The sequence below is a fragment of the Aulonocara stuartgranti genome (genome assembly GCF_965226115.1).
Source record: "Aulonocara stuartgranti genome assembly, chromosome: 16".
NCBI classification, from domain to species: domain Eukaryota; kingdom Metazoa; phylum Chordata; class Actinopteri; order Cichliformes; family Cichlidae; genus Aulonocara; species Aulonocara stuartgranti.
Genome location: NC_138952.1, coordinates 25,240,657 through 25,259,771, shown reverse-complemented (window position 1 = coordinate 25,259,771; position 19,115 = coordinate 25,240,657). Strand labels below are relative to the sequence as shown.

Genomic DNA, 19,115 nt, shown 5'->3' with positions numbered 1-19,115 from the left:
ACTCTTTTATCTCAGCCCACCCTCTCTGAGCACAGTAATCAGTAATCAACCTACATGCCAGTCATCTAGCAATCAGCCCTCTGCTACAAAAGCCAAGCACAAACTGCATGCTTTGCTCATACACTTTGGTCTTGCCTACTGATAGTCTACAGCTTTGTTTGCCTGCCAGTCTTTCAAAGTTTAACTTTCATTGGAGTAAAATTTCATTGTGACATGTAGAAAACATCATGCCAGGTATCGCTGTCCTGATTGGTCCTGCAACAGGAGCGATGAAGCTGCCCTTTCTATCCTGCTCTCTGTGTTATTATAATGGGTGCTTGATGGCGGCAGGGTAAATACACAGTGCACAGGATGCAGTAGGTGGAGGTCGGTAATCGGATCATTTTTCCTTGCTCAGTAGACCATGGATTTAATTGATAACGTTTAATATTCTATAAAATGCAGGGAGATGCAAAGGAAGATGCAACATTAGGCTCAAAACACAAGCACGATGTATAATAATATGACCGAGCTAAATTACTGTGAATGAAAATAATGCCAAAGAAATGTTACTGTCCTCGCTGACTGTGACTTCTTCTGTAACATGGCACAAACTGTCTTTGTACCTCACAGAGGAGGCAGTAAGGTAAAGATACGAGAAGAGAGGAGTTAAGACATTATTTAAATCACACAAACAGTAAATGGCAAAACATGGAGCGAAGGAGGTGGTCACTGAAGGAAATTGCCTTCCCGGGTTTCCTCCGTGGCGTGAGCGATAAGCAGAGTTCTGTCCTTTCCTTCTAAGATTCCTAATTATTTAAAGTAACACTCAGGTATGCCATTCAGCGTGTTAGTACGAGCTCGGGAGCAGCTTGGGAGAACAAGGAAACACAGACTGCTTCAGGTTGTCTTCCCAAATCGACTCAAAGGTTTATTTGATACACAGCAGTTTATATAGATGAAAAAAAGGTTCGTGTGTCAGCTTTCCCAGTTCAAACCGGTACAGACCAAATAAGGAAACGTCTTCCTGCCTTGTGAACAAAGAAGTATCCTGTGTGTAGTTTATCAGCTCAGCTATAATTTATGATCATCCCAGCAAAATACACTCCTAGACATAGAATACAGAGTTCTTTCATCAGTGAATTCTGAAACAAACCACCTAGCCTTTAACGAGCCTTTTCCAGGAGATAAAGAAAAAAGGGAGGATGGGAGTAAGGAAGTGGTCTCATCTCTGTGGTGTTTTCGACCTTGAGGTACCAGCCTGTAAGTCTTACACATTAATTCTTGGGTCACAGAGAAAGAGAAAAACAACTAGTATATGGGCCTTATTGAGTAACAGTTTTCCTGTATGAAACAATATCCTGTAAATGCTTACCGTGGTATCAAAATATCATAACAGTCACTTCTAAAGGAATGCTTATGTGTAGACACCGTCTCTCACCATGGTTTGTATATTCTGTCTGTGGCCAACAAGGGTGCAAGCACAAACCCTCCATCTGCTTCATGAATCATGAACTCTCCTAAGCCTCCTCTCTTCCTATTCCTCTGCATTTTGACACATCCTTCATAATAGCATACTGATTTTGGTTTCCATGTCACAAGCTGGATGTTCTATAGATGTCTCATAGAGCATGTCTTTGAGGAAAAAGATGGGTTTGTAATTCTGTGAAATGCTGTGTGAACACATAATAAAAATAAAAAGAATAACATTTGGTACTGTAAAATTGGTGATATTATCATAAGTGCTTCATATTATCATGAAAACACTGAGGCTGAAAACCAGGCTGTGATCTTAAGGTCCTCAAGAATAAAAACAGGCCTGTGTCTGAAGTGGAAATTAGTGGACTTCAGAACAAATGGAAATCACTGTCAGTTTACAGAGTTTGTCTCTGCATCCACCCATGCAAGTTAAAACTGCCTCCTGTGGCCCTCGTGGATGTAGAGCCAATAATTAATTAGCTAGTTTGAGATGGACTGTGACAAAGCATACAATTCTGCTGGTCTGTGAAGACACCATTAACACTGAAACACACTCTCGCTGGCTACTTCATTAGGTACATTTTGCTAGTACCAGGTTGGACCCTATTTTGCCTTCAGAACTGTCGTAATGTTTTGTGGCATACATTCAACAATGTCCTGGAAACATTCCTGAGAGATTTTGGTCCATCTTAGTGCATTTTCTGTAAATATTTTGGCTCCACATCCATGATGTAAATCTCCTGCTCCAACTTTAACCCAAAGCTGCTCGAGTGACTGTGGAGGCCATTTGAGTACTGTAAGCTGACTGTCCCATTAAGACTACAGGTGCACTGTAGTCTTAATGGGACAGACACGGTTAGCAATACTCAGGTAGGCTGCAGTGTTTAAACTATGATCAGTTGGTTTATACCTTATTCTAACCCTACAGCCCTACAATGTTGCAGCTGAAATCAAGACTCAGAAGTCCAGACAACATTATGTGGATCTTGATCTTGAACCTGTGTAAACTGTAGTCTCAGTTGCTTGTTCTTAGCTGACATGAGTGTGGTCTTCTGCAGCTGTAGCCCAACTGCTCCAATGTTCAATGTGTTGTTTTGACCGGTGCACTTCCTCATAGCTTGGTTGTAACAAGTGGTTACTGAGTTACTGTTGTCTTCCTATCAACTCAAAGCAGTCTCCTCTGACCTCTCTACATCAAAGTGTTTTCCCCATAGAATGGATAGAGAGATACTCTGAGCATCTCTCAATGTCTCTCTGTCTCTCCGGTGAGTGTATGTACGTTTGTGGCAGCCCTGGGGCATGGCAGTTAATCAGGATGGTGAAGAACTACTTTATAAAGTTAATTATTCTGAATCTGGTTTTGATGCTGTTTGATCACGGCTTTGCCTCTTTTCTGTTAATAAGAAGCTTACAAAGACTGTGCTGTGAAGCGTTTGAGCCAATTCAGTTACCAACACATCAGAAGACAAATACCAGGCAAACCAGATAACACTCACTGATAATGCTAACACATATAAATGTAGCACATGTATCAAACTGCCCATGTGTTATAGGGGGAAAAAACATAACACACTATTCTTCACCAAATTAATCTCAGCACAAAATTTAATAATGATAAAAGACTCTTGCACAGGCTACAGTGATGACCACATTTGATGTCTACTTGTGAATGTTAGGTGACTCTAAAGGGTGGACTCGTGGCAGAAACACACAGAGACTCGGGAGTGCAGTGAGTGAGGTTTATTTACAGTGACAGGGTAAATGTACGATGATGAGGAGAAAACGAAAGCACAGAGCTGGGGGCTGGTGGCGTACTTGAGCGATCTAAGGGAGAAGGACAAAACAGAGTTAAGGGGTGACTGTTATAGCGGACGCCCTGGACCACTATCTCTGAAACATGATTCGGTACTGTTCCCTGGTAATAACGTCCGGTCAGAGACGGGGAATGATGTCAGAGTGGAAGACCTTTATTTACCACGAGCCCATGTCCAACACCAACACACACTCTCGCTGGCAAGTAAGGATGTGGTTCTGCAATTAATACAAATAAGAAATAACATAAACATCTCTCTCTCTTGTTTAGCATTTCTCACACTTCAGTATTACAGAGAACACCATACCAGATTACAAATGGACAGAACCAGATAACAGGAAGGAGCTTAGCATAATAACATAACAGGTTTCATAGACACAGAATCATAATCAATTTAGGCCAATTCCCTCATTTGTGAGTCAACACCACCCTCTAGTGGACACAATTGCTCACTCAAACGCCGCCATGTGTACGCAGGCTTTATAAACAAGAACAGATTCGTATGCTAGCTTAGTAACTCCATCATAGTCATTTAGGCAGCTCACATTAATTTTCTTAGAGACAGGGATGGTGGTTGTCCTCTTAAATCATTTTGGGACAGCAGACTGGAGCAGGGAAAGGTTAAAAATGTCTGTGAAGACACCTGCCAGCTCATGGGCACATGCTTTGAAAACCCGACCTGGAAAGTTGTCTTGTCCAAGAGCTTTTCGAGTGTTTACTTTCCTGAAGTATTTACACACGACTGCCTGAGATATTTGAAGAGGGCAGCTCTCCTCTTCCAGCAAAAGCTCCTGAGATATATGTTTATCAAAGAGTGCATAGAAGGTGTTAATCTCATCAGGTAGAGAAGCAGTTACCTCCCTGACTCTGCCGCTGTTTCCTTTGTAGTCTGTGATGGTGTTCAGATCACTCTATATGTTATTGGTGTTGGAGTTGCTGTAGCAGAGTTCCACCTTTTCTTTGTACTGTCCCTTGGCTGTCTTTATTGCTTTCCTGAGTGCATACTGGGATGTTTTGTATTTATCTGGGTCTCTAGATTTAAAGCCCGCAGTCCGTGCTCTGAGCGCTGCGCAGACCTCTCTGTCAACCCACGGCTTCTGGTTGGGGTAGGGTTCATACAATAGCCCGTGGTACAACGTCATTGACGCATTTGTGAATAAAGTCTGTTACGTACTCAGATTAATTGTTGACATTGTTGTCAGCGGCAGCCCAGAAGACTTCCGAGTCTGTGATGCTGAAGCAGTGATGCAGGCCACTGTCTGATTGGTCGGTCCAGCGTTGAACTGAATGTCATGGGCTGGTTGCTTTTCAGCTTCTGCCTATAGGCTGGCAGCAGGAGAACCGGGGAGTGATCTGATTTTCCAAAGGCAGGTCGGGGCGGGCTTTGTAGGCATGTGCGTATGGAGAATAAACATGGTCTAAGATGTTCTCACCACGCGTTGGAAAGTTTAAGTGCTGGTAAAACTTCGGCAGAACTTTCTTCAAGTCGCCAGCAATGATAAAAGCAGTCTCCAAGTGTAACGTTTCCTGCTGGTTGATAATATCAAACAGTTCGTCCAGTGCCTGTGTGGTTTCAGCGTGGGGGTTGGGATATAAACAGCAGTACAGAATACCCCCGTAAACTCCCTGGGCAGATAAAAGGGACCTCATCTGATCATAAGGTGTTCAAGATCAGGAGAGCACCCCGACGAAACTGTCTGTACATCAGTGCACCACCATTTGTTGGTCATTGTGCACACGCCACCTCCACTACATTTACCAGAGTCCTTTGTTCTGTCCTGGTGGTCAATGGAGAGTTCCTCGGGGACAATGGCCACGTCAGGGATGGAAGGGTCCAGCCATGTCTCTGTGAAAACAAAGACTTTGTAGTTCTTAATGTCCCTTTGGAAAGTCAAAGGAGATTGCAAAGAAAAGCGTCTGGACTTCTTTAAGTTGCTTGAAGACGTTTCGCCTCTCATCCGAGAGGCTTCTTCAGTTCAGAACTGGAAGACACAGCTTATCTCACAGGAGTAACATAATTTTACTCACCCTTCCATTCACTACAATCGTCCTCTCGTCCCTCAGCGCATCAGATGACTACTCAAGCTCTGGGTTCATTGCTTTTCCTCCAGCAATCAAAGAAACACACTGAAAGTCACGCCGGCGCTTCAGAGAGGCCGAATGCTGACAACCTTCTAGCAGTTTTCTCACCATCCGACATGCAGCCCGCTACGTTGATCCATCCAGTCAGCTCATCTCTGATAAATCCAGTTATGAAGTGATTTCGGAGGCCTGCCACTTCAGCAAAAACCAGTGGGGTCGCCAACCAGCGGGGTCGCCCACCAGCGAATGAGCAGCTCCTCTCATGTCACTCTGAAACGGACCCACACGCTGAGCAAGTTAGCCGAAAAGCCGACAGACATCAGCACCGAACCCAGAAGCCACACCGTACCCATGCTCCCAAGCAAATCGCAGCTCCAACAGCAAAAGCTACAGCATACTTCATAGCTCCACCCATCTGGCAGCGCCAGTTAGCAGGGACAAGCTCAGCTTTGTGCTCCTTCCTCCTAACACCATTTACTGGAAGCTGGAAATCTGTTGCTCTACTGTTTCTCCATTGCCGTGGTGTTTTCTATCCCTCATTTTGCTAAAGGGTTAACTGATGGCACGACCATAGCTGGACTGGCCATCAGGCATTTGCCCGGTGGGCCGATGGTGATTTTTTGTTTTTATGGGCCGATGACTTCATTTTATGGATTTATTTATTTTTGTAACCGTATAAACAATGAAAGGTGGTGAATTGGCCAGATGCTGGCTGATGTGTCAAAATAAGTCAGTTGTTTAGTGGTGGCTATAGCAGAGCTTCTACAGAGGCCAGCAGGTGGATGAGGGAAAGGGGAAGCAGGAGGAGGAGAGACCCGAGGCGGCCGCTGGTCCGAGCTGAATTTCAGGTAAGAAGTTATGACCTGCAGTCTAGCTGGGTCAGATATAAACCAAGTTTAGGTGTAGTTCATTTTCATTTTTACAGTCAATAACTTGTACTGCGTACTAGCTAGCATGACAGAGTTTCTATACAGCTGGGTGGGTGCTATGATGTTACTGATAGTGAACTTTATTTTATTCATAAGGTTAGTTAGTAGAGTTGCCAACCGTTCGGTAAAAAGTGGAATCGTCTCGTATTCAGAGAAAATATTACACGTTTCGTATTGAGGTGAAAAGGAACAGTTTGTACCGTACTTCAGCTAGAATGGAAAAAGACACAAAGCTGGAGTTATTCTGTCTTTACGCTGTCAGCTGCTTCTTCTTCGCTCATTCTCTCCCCCTCCCTCTCCTGTTTCTACTTCAATCATGAAACTGATCAGTGATCAGCTGATCGGCTTTTCTCTCTTGTTTGTTTATCGCCCACTTTGCGCCAGAAAGAGGAAACCAGCGGATGTCGCGCTAAACAACAGCAGCACGTTTAAGCTTGATCAGCTGTTGTTAGAATTTATTTAATATTACTTTCTAGTATCAGCTGATGTTTGCTGGAGCCACAGCTGTAAAAGCTGCTGGTCATGATATGGTTTGGTTATCTGGTGAGAGGGAAACATGAAGATGAAACCAGGAGATGTCCTTACTGGATCATCAGAGCTGAACAGATGATGGAGAAACAGGTTTACCTTTTAGGTGACATGAATGAGTTGAAGGGAAGTTATGAACTGTTTCTGAGAGACAAATAACACCAGGATCCTTTTTTAGGTAGCTGACAGCTGGTAACTGTGCAGGGGCGGGTCTAGCAAAGTTTTGCCAGGGGGGCAGGTAGGGCATTAACAGGGAAAGGGGGGCATAAAGAAATACTTTTCTTTCTTATTCTCATTTAAAATGTCTAGCTTTTAATAAATAATTATCTGAATCTTACAACTAACATTTTAATTTGATGTAAAATGTATAGAAAATCATACATATACCAACAAGACAGTGTATATCATTGTCACAACAGCGTTCGTTTTCATTCCAAGGCTTTATGGCTTTAATACCTGGTGGGCCGGTCTCTAGTCAAAATGCCTGGGCCGATTTTTGGTCCCAGTCCAGCCCTGGGCACAACACGCAGTGAATTAATCTGAGAAGGTGCATTAAAAAATAAATGGCCGGGCCAGCGGTGCAGGGCTCACAATAACATTATCAGCTGATGCATTCAACAGAGATCTATTAAAGTTTGTTTGCTGCTTGTGTGATTACAGATGCAGGGAGAGTTATGCTTCCCAGGTTTCCACTGATGACTGAGCCTTCAACCTGCAGCAGATAGAGGACGTTCAAGAAGCTGCTGCTGTCCCCGTCCAAGAAGATGCCACGTTCTGCACCCCGCACTTTCTGGGCCACCAGCTGGACGTCATCGCCGTCGTCGTCGGCCCCCACAACTGTTTCCCCGTCGCCGCCCGCACGGTCGGCCCCCAGAACTGTTTCCACGTTGCTGCTGTTGCCGTCCGCACGGTCGGCCCCCTGAAATGCTTTCCCCTTGGCTCCTGTACTGTCGGGACCGGGGTCGGCCCCCTGAACTATGTTTCTGGACTCTATTCCCTGCAGCCCATGGTTGTTATTGGCCCACCTGTTTTGTGCTTTTCATGGACATTTTGTGTTGGACTATTTTCTGAGTTCCTGTGATGGACATTTTGGTTTTGTTCCTTATATAAAAGAAGAACTTTTCCCCTCGGTTCCTCCTCCATCAAATCTCTTTCAAGTACAGGGCAATTCAAAATCGATTTAGGCTACGTCCACACGTACACGGGTATTTTTGAAAACGGAGATTTTCCGTTTTCGTTTTAAAAAATAATCCGTCCACACGTAAACGCAGAAATGAAGGAAAACGCTGCTAGGAACATGCCAAAGCAACAGGTGGCGATATATTCCCAACCGTGCAGAAATGTTGGCCAATCAGAAGTCTAGAAGCCTCGGACAGTAACTGTGTGTGTATATGTAAGCATTTAAACACTGCAGAGAGTACAATTAACAGTAACAGTATTGTAGAAATTCATTTCACCGAAACAATAACGTGGCGCACAGTGCGACGTCAAAAAAGGCGCACACCTTTGACACTGCGTTTTCTCTGTTTTCTCCATTTTTCTCGTCCACACCTAAATGCAAAAACGAAAGGTGCAAATGCATAGAAAAATCTGCGTTTTCAAAAATACCCGGGTACGTGTGGACGTAGCCTTAATCTGTGTGTGGATGGATTTATGTGGATGGACTAAAGAATTTTAAATGAAACATGAAAGCACATAGTGCTCAAAACTTTAGCTGTCTGTGACAATGAACTAAAATAATAATATTTGTCAGGTTACATGGTTGAAAGTTATCACTTCATAAGATCACTCAGCAGTAACATGATTGTAAGTACAAGCTCCTGTTTGACTCTCTAAAAAAACCTTTCATATTTGAATGTCCTGAAGTGCACAGTCTGATGTAAAAAAGTAGAAGCTAAAAGTACAAAGAGTATATTATATTCTGGATCTAACAGAGATCCAGTGGAGAGAAGCCCAACAACTACTCTTTCAAGAATTTTTAGATGAAAGGAAAGTTGGAGACTGGCCTATAATTAGCTAAGGCAGCACGCTCAAGAGATGGCTTTTTAAGTAAGGGTTTAACTACTACCAGTTTGAAGGCTTGTGGTACATCATTCATATGATTGAGCCATATGATTATTACTCCATTATAAAATATTATATTTTTACCATATGTCATAAAAATTATGACTGTCATAACTTTTTATTACTTCCTATATTGTGTCCTGTGTCATAAATCATTTGCTTCACAGAAAGTGTGTGAGTGTGTGTGTGTGTGTGTGGGGGGGGGGGGGGGGGGGTTCTCTCTAGCCTGGCTACAGTCATGAAGAGAAACCTAGGGTTTTCTTCAAACAGTGATGAATACTGAGATGTTCTTGCTTTTCAGAGGGCTTTTTCATAAAGCAGCAAACCATTTTTTTCAGGCCAAATGATGATCTTCTAAATTTGGGATACATCATTTCCTCTCCAGCTTAAAAGTTATCTGCTGTAAGTTGTGCATTTGAGGGTTATACCAGGGAGTCAAGTACCTCTGACTTGAGGCTCTCTTTTTTTACAGGAGCTACAGTATCCAGAGTCATACATATAGTGATGGGGTAAAATTATTAACAAGATAATAATCTGGTTCTTTTCCATTTTGAGAGAAGATAGTTGAGTCTAATAACAGATTAAATGCCGTGCTGATGGGGTTATTTTTAGCAACTACATGGATGTTAAAATCTGCAACATCATAAAATTCTACTGGAAAAACAGAAAAGCTAAAAGGTATCTCAACTCTCCAGAAAAACAAATGTAACAGGGCTCTGGTGGGGCATCATTGTTTTTTTTACATTACTATTTAGCTAACCAGATACCATATAACATGAAACTGATTAACTCAAATCCAGTCCACAACTCCTGGATAGAATTAGAACAAATAGATTGTAACAACCTCAAATTTCCTCTCTTACTCTTTTAAATGCAATAACAGTTTCAAAAAACAGTTGATCTCCACCTCAACAGCTTGATGGAAAACCCTTGGGATTGCAATTCTTTGGCATAATCTCCAATTTGGCACAATCCAGATTTTCAGATTAACAGAGCAACTCTTCACTTTAGAACATGGGAGAAGAAAAGAATCTCACATTTTCATCACACCTTTATAGATACTAGGCTCATGTCAGTCTCTAAGCTGTTTCAAATATTAGACAAAAGAAATATTCTCTACTACCTACAACTTAAAAATGCAATTAAGAAAAGATTTCCTATGCTTCACATAACTGTACAAACACCTACATTTGCAAAGGACATCTCACCTCTTTTCCCAAAAAACAAAAAAACTCTCTTTCAACTACATAAATAAATTTTTGTCACAAAATCAATATACATACCCATCTCCATGCTTGACTTTGTATTCAATGTATTCAAAACACTGCAGGCACATATTTTCATGCGCTACGGCTGTGTTCACCTGTTCAGCACTCAAAATCTTTCCTCTGTCTTGGGCTGCAGAATCCCATTGTCTCCTCATTTGTGCTTACTCATTCACATAACTTCAATTAGTCTTCCAACCAAACAAGGTAAACCCACACTCAAAGCCAATAATACTTATCAACTGGAAAAAGAAACAATCACTGAGCATTAATCATTGGTTGAATATCCTAATTGAGCACATATCAATGGAAAGAGTATCTGCCTCTTTAAAGAAAAGTATGACACAGTTTATTGAAACATGGTCTCCATTCATTAACTTATTAGATATGACTCTAGAAAGCTGATTTTGCCTGTGATCGAATTCCACAATGGATATTCTTAATTGTCCTTTCTAAGCATATCATTAATTCTAATTGGGTCTCTATATTGCTCTATCGTTAACTCTTCAATTCTGTTTTGCAGTTTCAAGATCTCAGTCAGGATTGGTGGCTCTGACTCCACTTCCGTGTCTGACGTGGGGTTGGTTTTGGACATCACCTGTCTTGATTCTTTTAATGCACAGTACTAGTTTAGCACACATTGACACATTTAACTCATAACTATATCTATGTAATGCACAGTAGGACTCTCTGTAGGTGTTAAGGGCAGGTTGGGATGCTGTTGGCGAGTCACGTTGCTGGATCAACTGGGAGAATAGGGGTTACGAGACTTGTGGGTTGGTCATATGGAGGTTTATTTTATTTTCCTGTATTGTCTCTTGTCACCAGGTGGGTCGAGAGTGGCACTGAATACGTGGGGCAGTGGGGCCGGAGGCTGCCTGATTCTTTCCGACTTGGCTCTCCCTCCCCTTTTCTTTCCATTGATCTGCCTCACATGTGTTGCCTGTGTGTTCCAGCCCCAGGGTCCTCCCTGCGCGCCTGCTCCCTTGTCCCTTTTTTCCGTCTCTCTGTGTTGGCGCTGGTTGGTAATTCTTACCCCGACCAATCTGTTCCCAGAATTAAGGGATGCATCAGGTGGGATTCTGACCATGGCCTAAATTCTTTGTGTTTTGCCCTTGTAGTTCATTTCTGGCAGTACTATGAGATATTTATGAATGTCCCCATGCACACACCTAACCTCCACCCACTCTGCCTCTTTGATGGGTTTGATGGACCAGAAATGAATGCAGTCCCTCCACGAATTGCTCCATCACCACGAGCTTAGCCAGCTCAGCCTCCCTTTACCTGGGACCAGGTTGTAGCCATCGAGTCACCACATCATAAAGATCCCTGATGTGTGGAAAGGGCCAGGCCCATCCAGTTGTCCTGGAAGTGGCGATGGTGGTTCTCTGGGTGAGGCCTAGGCGATTCACAAATAACCAGCAGCCATCTGCAAAACAGGCAATTTTTGTGCTTTTTATCAAAGTTTAATTTACCCATTACCCCCAAAGAATATTCAGTGGTGTTTGACACAATAATAAGAGGTGTGCTGCAAAGCCCAGGAAAGACGGAATTAAACTGAACTAAATTTGGCTACATATAGGAAAATTTTGCTTAAGCAATAAAGTTAAGAAAGTTTATTTTAAAATCCTAGATAATATATACCCAGTTAAAGACATTGCAGAAGTTTAGGCCCTGCATTAGCATGTCAGTTTCAGAGTCTTAGGTGACAATGTATGCTAGGTGATCGCCTCACATAGTCTCTCTCAGTTATAATATGTTCTTAATATGAGTTATACACTAAAAAAATCATCTGTAAAATATATCATTTGTTTTATTAGTGTATATATGTGTTATAATGATTTACAACCAGTGTTAGGCAAGTTACTTTGAAAAGGTAATTAGTTACAGTTACTAGTCACTTCTTCAAAAAAGTAACTGAATTAGTAACTGAGTTACAATATCATAAAAGTAATTAATTACTAAGAAAAGTAAATATTGTGTTTCTTTAAAAAATGTTTAAATATGTAAAACAACTTGAATCCAGCCTTAATCAAAGTTACTAAAACAATAAAAAATAAATTACTAAACATACTTGAACATACTAAAACATATATGCAACTCTCTGTTATAAAACTAAATATATAATTGAAGTAAATAAGCACCTAACAGAAATAACTAACAGTAAACATTAATATATATGTATACAAACTATTCAAATGTTACTGTGATAATATAACAAAACAGCAATCAGATAATATTTTATAGTTGTAGAGAGAATTATTTTTAAAAAAAATTTGTAATAAATAATACAATAAAACATAAACAGGCTGCAGCTGACTATCAAATAAGTATTAAATTAAATTATGCTTTTAGCAATGTAGTGCAAATTAAATGAGCCAAACTGTAACAACTTTAGAGAACTCTGGCTAAACAAGTATTTTCTTCAACGCAAAAGTAAATAGTTGAGGTGATTTCAATTTAATACTGAAAAAGTACACTGTATAATAAAACTAAAACGTTTTTATAAGGTATAAAAATGTAATCAGGTAATACAAAGTGTCAACTCCATGGCCATTTACAATCTATTTGAAGTTCTTGCAGTAGATGTATATGTATGTCCTCTGCTTTTTTAAAACATGAAGAATTCTTATTTGTCACATCCACAAACCCCTCACATCCATTCATCCTAGCCGTTAAAAAACCAGTGGTAGTATCTCAAAACAAGGAGCTTCTCATATTTCTCATCAGAGAGTCTGTTCCTCTTTGGAGAGAAGACGAGCTAAACAGTCCAAGGCTAAAGAGTGTGTCTACTGGGGCACTGGATGGCGTGGCTGCATTGTATCTGAGTGAAATATTCCTTATCAGTACATATCTATTCAGAGAGTCCATTCCATGTGATCCTGATTTGAAATAATCTATGACTTGACTTTCTGCAGTAGTAGAGGTGTCGTCCTCATCTTCAAAGGAAAAAAAGTCATCCTCTGTGGTTGAGTCTGTGCTAAGTTGGCATGTTGGTGTGCTGGTTCCTGCTCGCTGGTCTTTGTCAAGGACAATTTTCCGGCACCCTGCCAGCAGACTTGCCTTGGCCTTGTCTTTCCTTTCCTGTGTCCGCAGGCAATGTAGTTTGAACTTGGGCAGAGTCACAGCAGCCAAGAGAGCATCTTCACTTTCCAGTACCTCTGAAAATCTTGTTTTCTGAAAGTAAAGTATGTAAAGCATATATTATACAACCTATCTATACACATAAACACACACACCACATTATATATCATGTGCATCTTTAAAAATATATTGCATTTGACATTAAATTTTTCATAATTGTTCTTTTTAAAGTTCTTACTGTGACGACTGCCTCTGGAAGATTTTCAAGAATTTGCAGGTCACTGCTCAACTCCAGGGTCATAAACATCAATGTCTCCAGTGTGGGTAGCAGTATCCCATAAAAAGTGTTGTCTTCTCCCTGAAGAATGTCCAGGTCCACTGTAAGTGGCCTCATGGCAGTGCAGTACTCCCTGATGAACTGATGTTCCCGCTCTGTCATGGCGGTCAACCCAAACTTGGAGAAGATGGTGTTCAGCTCAACCAGAGAAATCTCACAGATTTGAGGCAAGGAATCATAAAACAAATTCCATCTTGTAGTGCAAGGAACTAGCAGTTTCTTTCCAATAATGCCATCCACTGTCTCTGCAGCCACTGTTGAACGACTGGCCTTGTTCCATAACCCTGTTCACTTTGTGGTAGCACTTCTATATACTGCCTTTGTTTCTGTTTGTGAAAGTAGCCACTTGTCAACATCATTACAAGAAACAAGACTTAATGTGTGCGATGCACATCTCTGGTGTGGCGGCAGAGTGATCATCACACCTACATTATCATCATTGTCATTATCATCACCAACACTGTTTGTAAAAGTTACCTCATCCTCATCATTCTCAGAGTCATCCTGCTAAACTGGCTGGTACTTTTTGAAGGCCTTGACAAAATTAGAGCCATTGTCCATCACAGTTGATGTTATTTTGTGGGACATGCCATAGTGTGAGTGAATGTTGCTGGTATCTTGGCAATAAGAGACTTGAAGGAATCTGACTCGACTGTTGATAAAGGCAGCATGTTCTCAACGACATACCTGGCTATCAATTTGTTTAATTCAGTCTGTGTCACAGTCACAGATGTTTGTGGAGAAGAGAAATCAAGCTTAGACTGCTTGGATTGCGTCACTCCATCTCCATTGCTCGCTGAGCTCATGTTAGCCTCACCTGGGTTTGAGCTGTGCCTGCTAGCATCAACACCATCATTCTTGGCGACCAGTTTTGTTGAAGCATGTGCCGTTGAGCTTCGTAAGATTTGAATTGCTTGTAACTGATGTGGAAAGGCACTTTGTTCCATGGCATAGGCTACATTTTACATACAGATTCTTGCCTTTTATCTCTTTGAGTGAAAAATGTCTGTACCTCCACTTAAAAAAATGCTAACTTCGAATTATCCATTGATTTTTGTTACTGTGCTATCTGTTTGTATGTGAACATCTGCCCAAGTCTACCACTGATTGGTTTTCCAATGACTACCTTACTCTTACCCAGCCAATCAGCAGCACTCGTGCGATTCTTTTGCCCTCCTACCTCCCAGTAAGCGGAAGACAGATGGAAAAAATAGTAACGCATCCGCACCGCATTTTTCTTGTTAGTAACGGTAACGGTGTTGTAACGATAGAAATAGCAATTAGTTAGATTACTTGTTACTGAAAAAAGTAACGCCGTTAGTAACAGTGTTACTTGTAACGCTGTTATTCCCATCACTGTTTACAACATTATATTAGGCAGAAAACTTAACAAATAACTCAATGAGGGCACTGTATCATGTTTTGAGGAAAAAAAACTTCACCTGCTTCATTCAACTTCTGCTGCTCCTGGGAAAATATCATATTTACCAAACCACATATTAATCACGTCTGTCAAGAACTTCTCCAATGCAGCACCACAGTCAAAGTACTTGCAAACAAAGAGGCAATTAAAATGAATGATATGTTGCAGAAATGTTATGTAAAGTTGTGATTATCTATTATATTTATTTTGTATTATTGTTCTGTTATTATTCTTTTAGTATGTCTCCACTGTTATTCCCTTTTATTCCTGACATTAAGATGTTCTGTATATACTTGCTAATAAAGTTTTGGGTAAAAAATATTTCCTGTCAATGCAGATGGGAGGAGAAAATGGCAGCCAAAGTGAAAGTCCTTTCAGCCTCCATTTAGTGTTGAGAGCAAAAAGAGGAAAAGTGGAGCTGAGGCAGGGTGAGTGCTAACGCAACATTCTTGTTTTTGTGCTGTCAGAGTCTCCTCCAGAGGCTTTGACTTTTACCAACCTGCTATTGGAAAGCAGCTTTAGTTCTGAATAACTTTGCTATTGCAATAAGGTTTCTTTGTGCTCCATCTAGCCTGCTGTTTCCTATAGAAAAGTCCTTTAGTCTACCTACAAATGTGATATGAGGACAGCAAGAACAGTGCAGGCGTTCTGTTTTATGGTGATCTATTAATGCTATAGTGCACTAACATTATTATTATAAAATCATTTAATATCAAAATCAAGGAATAACCATCTAAATATTAACAACTGCACAATATAGTGAGGTAAGACAGAAACAAGTTTAACATACTACTACTATTACTACTACTACTACTACTACTACTAATAATAATAATAATAGTGGGAGATACACTACTACTTCTGGGTTAACCTTGGATTTTCTGTTCTTTGACGGTGGTTCACTCCTTGCTGCTCCAGAGCAGGTAATACTCCAGCTATAAGATCATTATAAAGATTTTTAACCACCATTAGATAATATCTCTGATGTAGCTGACCAATGAAATGGCCCTTTTAGACTGGTCAGATACTGCCAACACCACCCCTTTCCTATGAAAGTGCAGGGAAAACCCTGAGTTAACATACATGATGACCAAATTTATGTGACCATTTATCCTGATCTTCATATTAGAGCAAGTGAATTCAGATCCAGTTTGCTATTTGTCCTCAACACTTCAAACCAACACCCAGGATGTAAACAAACGAAAATACTGAACACTGATTGAAGCCCAGATTGAGTCTTAGTAAAAGGAAAAACAACGACAACAACAACAACTCAGGAAACCTAATTCAAGGCGTTCACTTTCGGTTTTCGTTTCGTTTCAGATTCAAACTTAATACTTATTCTTAGTAGCCGTACCACAACACAAAGTTTTCTCATCGTTTAATATTCGTTTTCTTCTTTTATTGAGACCTTCAGCGTGTCCGGTGTTCGAGATTAAGTGGGGTCGCAGATCAACTGGTGACGGTTAAACAGAAATGCGGTAGACTTGCTTTTCAGGATACCGACAAACAGGGAAATAAACACTGACTATTTCATCTGTGAATAGGAGTGGTGATTTCTAGAAGTTTGTGTATAGCTACAATTAGGTATTTCTTACCAATGAAGGCCAAAAAATAAATACACAATACAATTTCACTTAGTTTAAAGTTTTTTTTGCATGACGCCACAACGAAAAACGCAAAGTTACAAATGTATTGTGCATGACACGGGAATAAAAACGCGGTGACAGAGATGTGTGTCTGGTTGTAGTCTATGACACTTGGCTACAGGTGGCAGTATTGACTCGACTCTGTTTGAGTGCACACAAACCAAACTGCACACTTTAGTTGTGAACGCTGTGAATCGGAGCAACAAAATGCGGAGGAGTAAAAACGAAGACAACATTTTCCAGATCGTTGGCTCTTACCGTCGTGTGAACTGAATCGGTGTGGTGACGTTTGTTTGGCGTTTTCGCGGTCGCCTCGTGCATGAGAATATCACCAGGTAAAGTCGAGACAGTTTTTACTATTTTATTGGTCAAGACCAAAAATGCTGAGATATTCAATTTGTGTTCTCTAGTTGTGAAATGTGTTGGGCTGCGTTGTAGTTATTGTTATTTAACTGAAACGCAGTATTTCAGTTGTCACCACAAGGTGGCACAGTTTCGCCGTGAAGGTACGTGACCTACGTCATCACGCCACTGACCAAGTGAGCCTTGAAAGAGAGGATGGACTGTGTATCGGTGTTTAAAACTTACGGATGTTGTTGACTCCGTCCTCATTTTTCCTTCGAATTCATTGCTTTTGATGCTGCACTGCTCAACATATCCTCACACAACCGCATAAGTATCACAGATGAAATATTCAGCTGTTATTTCCTGGTTTGTCGGTAGTAGCTCCTGAAAAGCAAGTGTACCACACATGGGTTTGACGGTCTCTCGTTGCTCTGGAACGCTACCCGTCCAGGTGTCGTGTCAACCTCACGGTAGATATCCCCGAGAGAATTTATTTCCCCTGCGTGGCGAGCACGCACTGGGCTTTCCAAATCACGGACAAATAGTATCTGTCATTCTTGATTTTTAGTTCACAAACAGTTCTTATAACGAATGTCTGCCCCTGAAATGTTGGAGGTTTTATTTCTTTATTCAGTAAAGTTACAGGATAATTATCAGGAAAAATGTGTTGGTTTGTTGCCCTTTCAGGGATTGAATTGAATCTTCTTTTGTTTTTTAAAGTACAACAACGGAGAAATAAAAAGAGACAAACAAAGCAAAACAAAACAACAACAACAAAAAGCTTTCATGATCAAAAAGGAGCAGGAAGAAGCATAAACTTATTTAATCCCACCCCCTTTCCACTACCCAGTAATCAATAGACTACACCTTTTCTTCCTGTTTATGCCCGGACCATCAGAAATACCTCATAACAATTACATTATGTGCTGCATGTATTTTTAATTTCTTATGTTTGTAATTTTATTTATATATATATATATATATATATATATATATATATATATATATATATATATATTTTTGTGTGTGTGTGTGTGTGTGTGTGTGTATTTAACAACCCCAGTAACACCGCCCCAGTAACAAAAGGGGTAGTAGCTGATCACTGACTCAGTAAATGGCTTAATGGTGCCATATTTTGCATTTGCACCTTGCTCATAGTAATGTATGTTTGGCAGGTCAGTTTTAGGTTTAAATGTGGGTGAAAGACTCGTGTTTATGATGACGACTAAAAAAAAAAATTAATTAAAAAATGTAATTAAGTAATTTGAGTTGAAGCCCTCATGATGACCCTATACCTTTGCATGAACTGGAGGTTTTTAATCCTGACTACTGGCAGGCACTGATCTGCATTTTTCTCTATTCCGGCTTTGACTTTAAAAGCAAACAATCACCATTTCAGGTTTGGCTGTACTTTCGCATTTTCACTATAGCTCAGAGAACTGTAGAAAACTCACTTCCCTTCAGACTAAGACTGCAGCAATAAACTGGTGACCAAAGTCACAAGGAGGTTTTTGTCAGCTGGTCAAGAATACACATTTTCTTACACCGACCTGTGTGACAGCGGGCTTAGTCACGTGATCCTAAATCAATACAATAGAATACAATGCCTTTATTCTCACTATACAGGGAGTGCAGAATTATTAGGCAAGTTGTATTTTTGAGGAATAATTTTATTATTGAACAACAACCATGTTCTCAATGAACCCAAAAAACTCATTAATATCAAAGCTGAATGTTTTTGGAAGTAGTTTTTAGTTTGTTTTTAGTTTCAGCTATTTTAGGGGGATATCTGTGTGTGCAGGTGACTATTACTGTGCATAATTATTAGGCAACTTAACAAAAAACAAATATATACCCATTTCAATTATTTATTTTTACCAGTGAAACCAATATAACATCTCCACATTCACAAATATACATTTCTGACATTCAAAAACAAAACAAAAACAAATCAGCGACCAATATAGCCACCTTTCTTTGCAAGGACACTCAAAAGCCTGCCATCCATGGATCCTGTCAGTGTTTTGATCTGTTCACCATCAACATTGCGTGCAGCAGCAACCACAGCCTCCCAGACACTGTTCAGAGAGGTGTACTGTTTTCCCTCCTTGTAAATCTCACATTTGATGATGGACCAC

The 19,115-nt window shown here is 40.6% G+C and overlaps 1 protein-coding gene across 2 annotated transcripts in view; it reads left to right on the top strand.

The window, feature by feature from the left end:
• The first annotated feature begins 15,320 nt into the window (after positions 1–15,320).
• itgb2 (integrin, beta 2) overlaps positions 15,321–19,115 on the top strand; it is a 29,789-nt gene continuing 25,994 nt past the window's right edge. The window contains exon 1 of one of the 2 annotated variants that reach the window (XM_082507618.1): positions 15,321–15,411. The gene's annotated coding sequence lies outside the window, so the exon portion shown is untranslated. Of the gene's footprint in view, positions 15,412–16,716; positions 16,968–19,115 lie in introns of those variants that run through there. The other variant, XM_082507619.1, reaches the window with a different exon arrangement.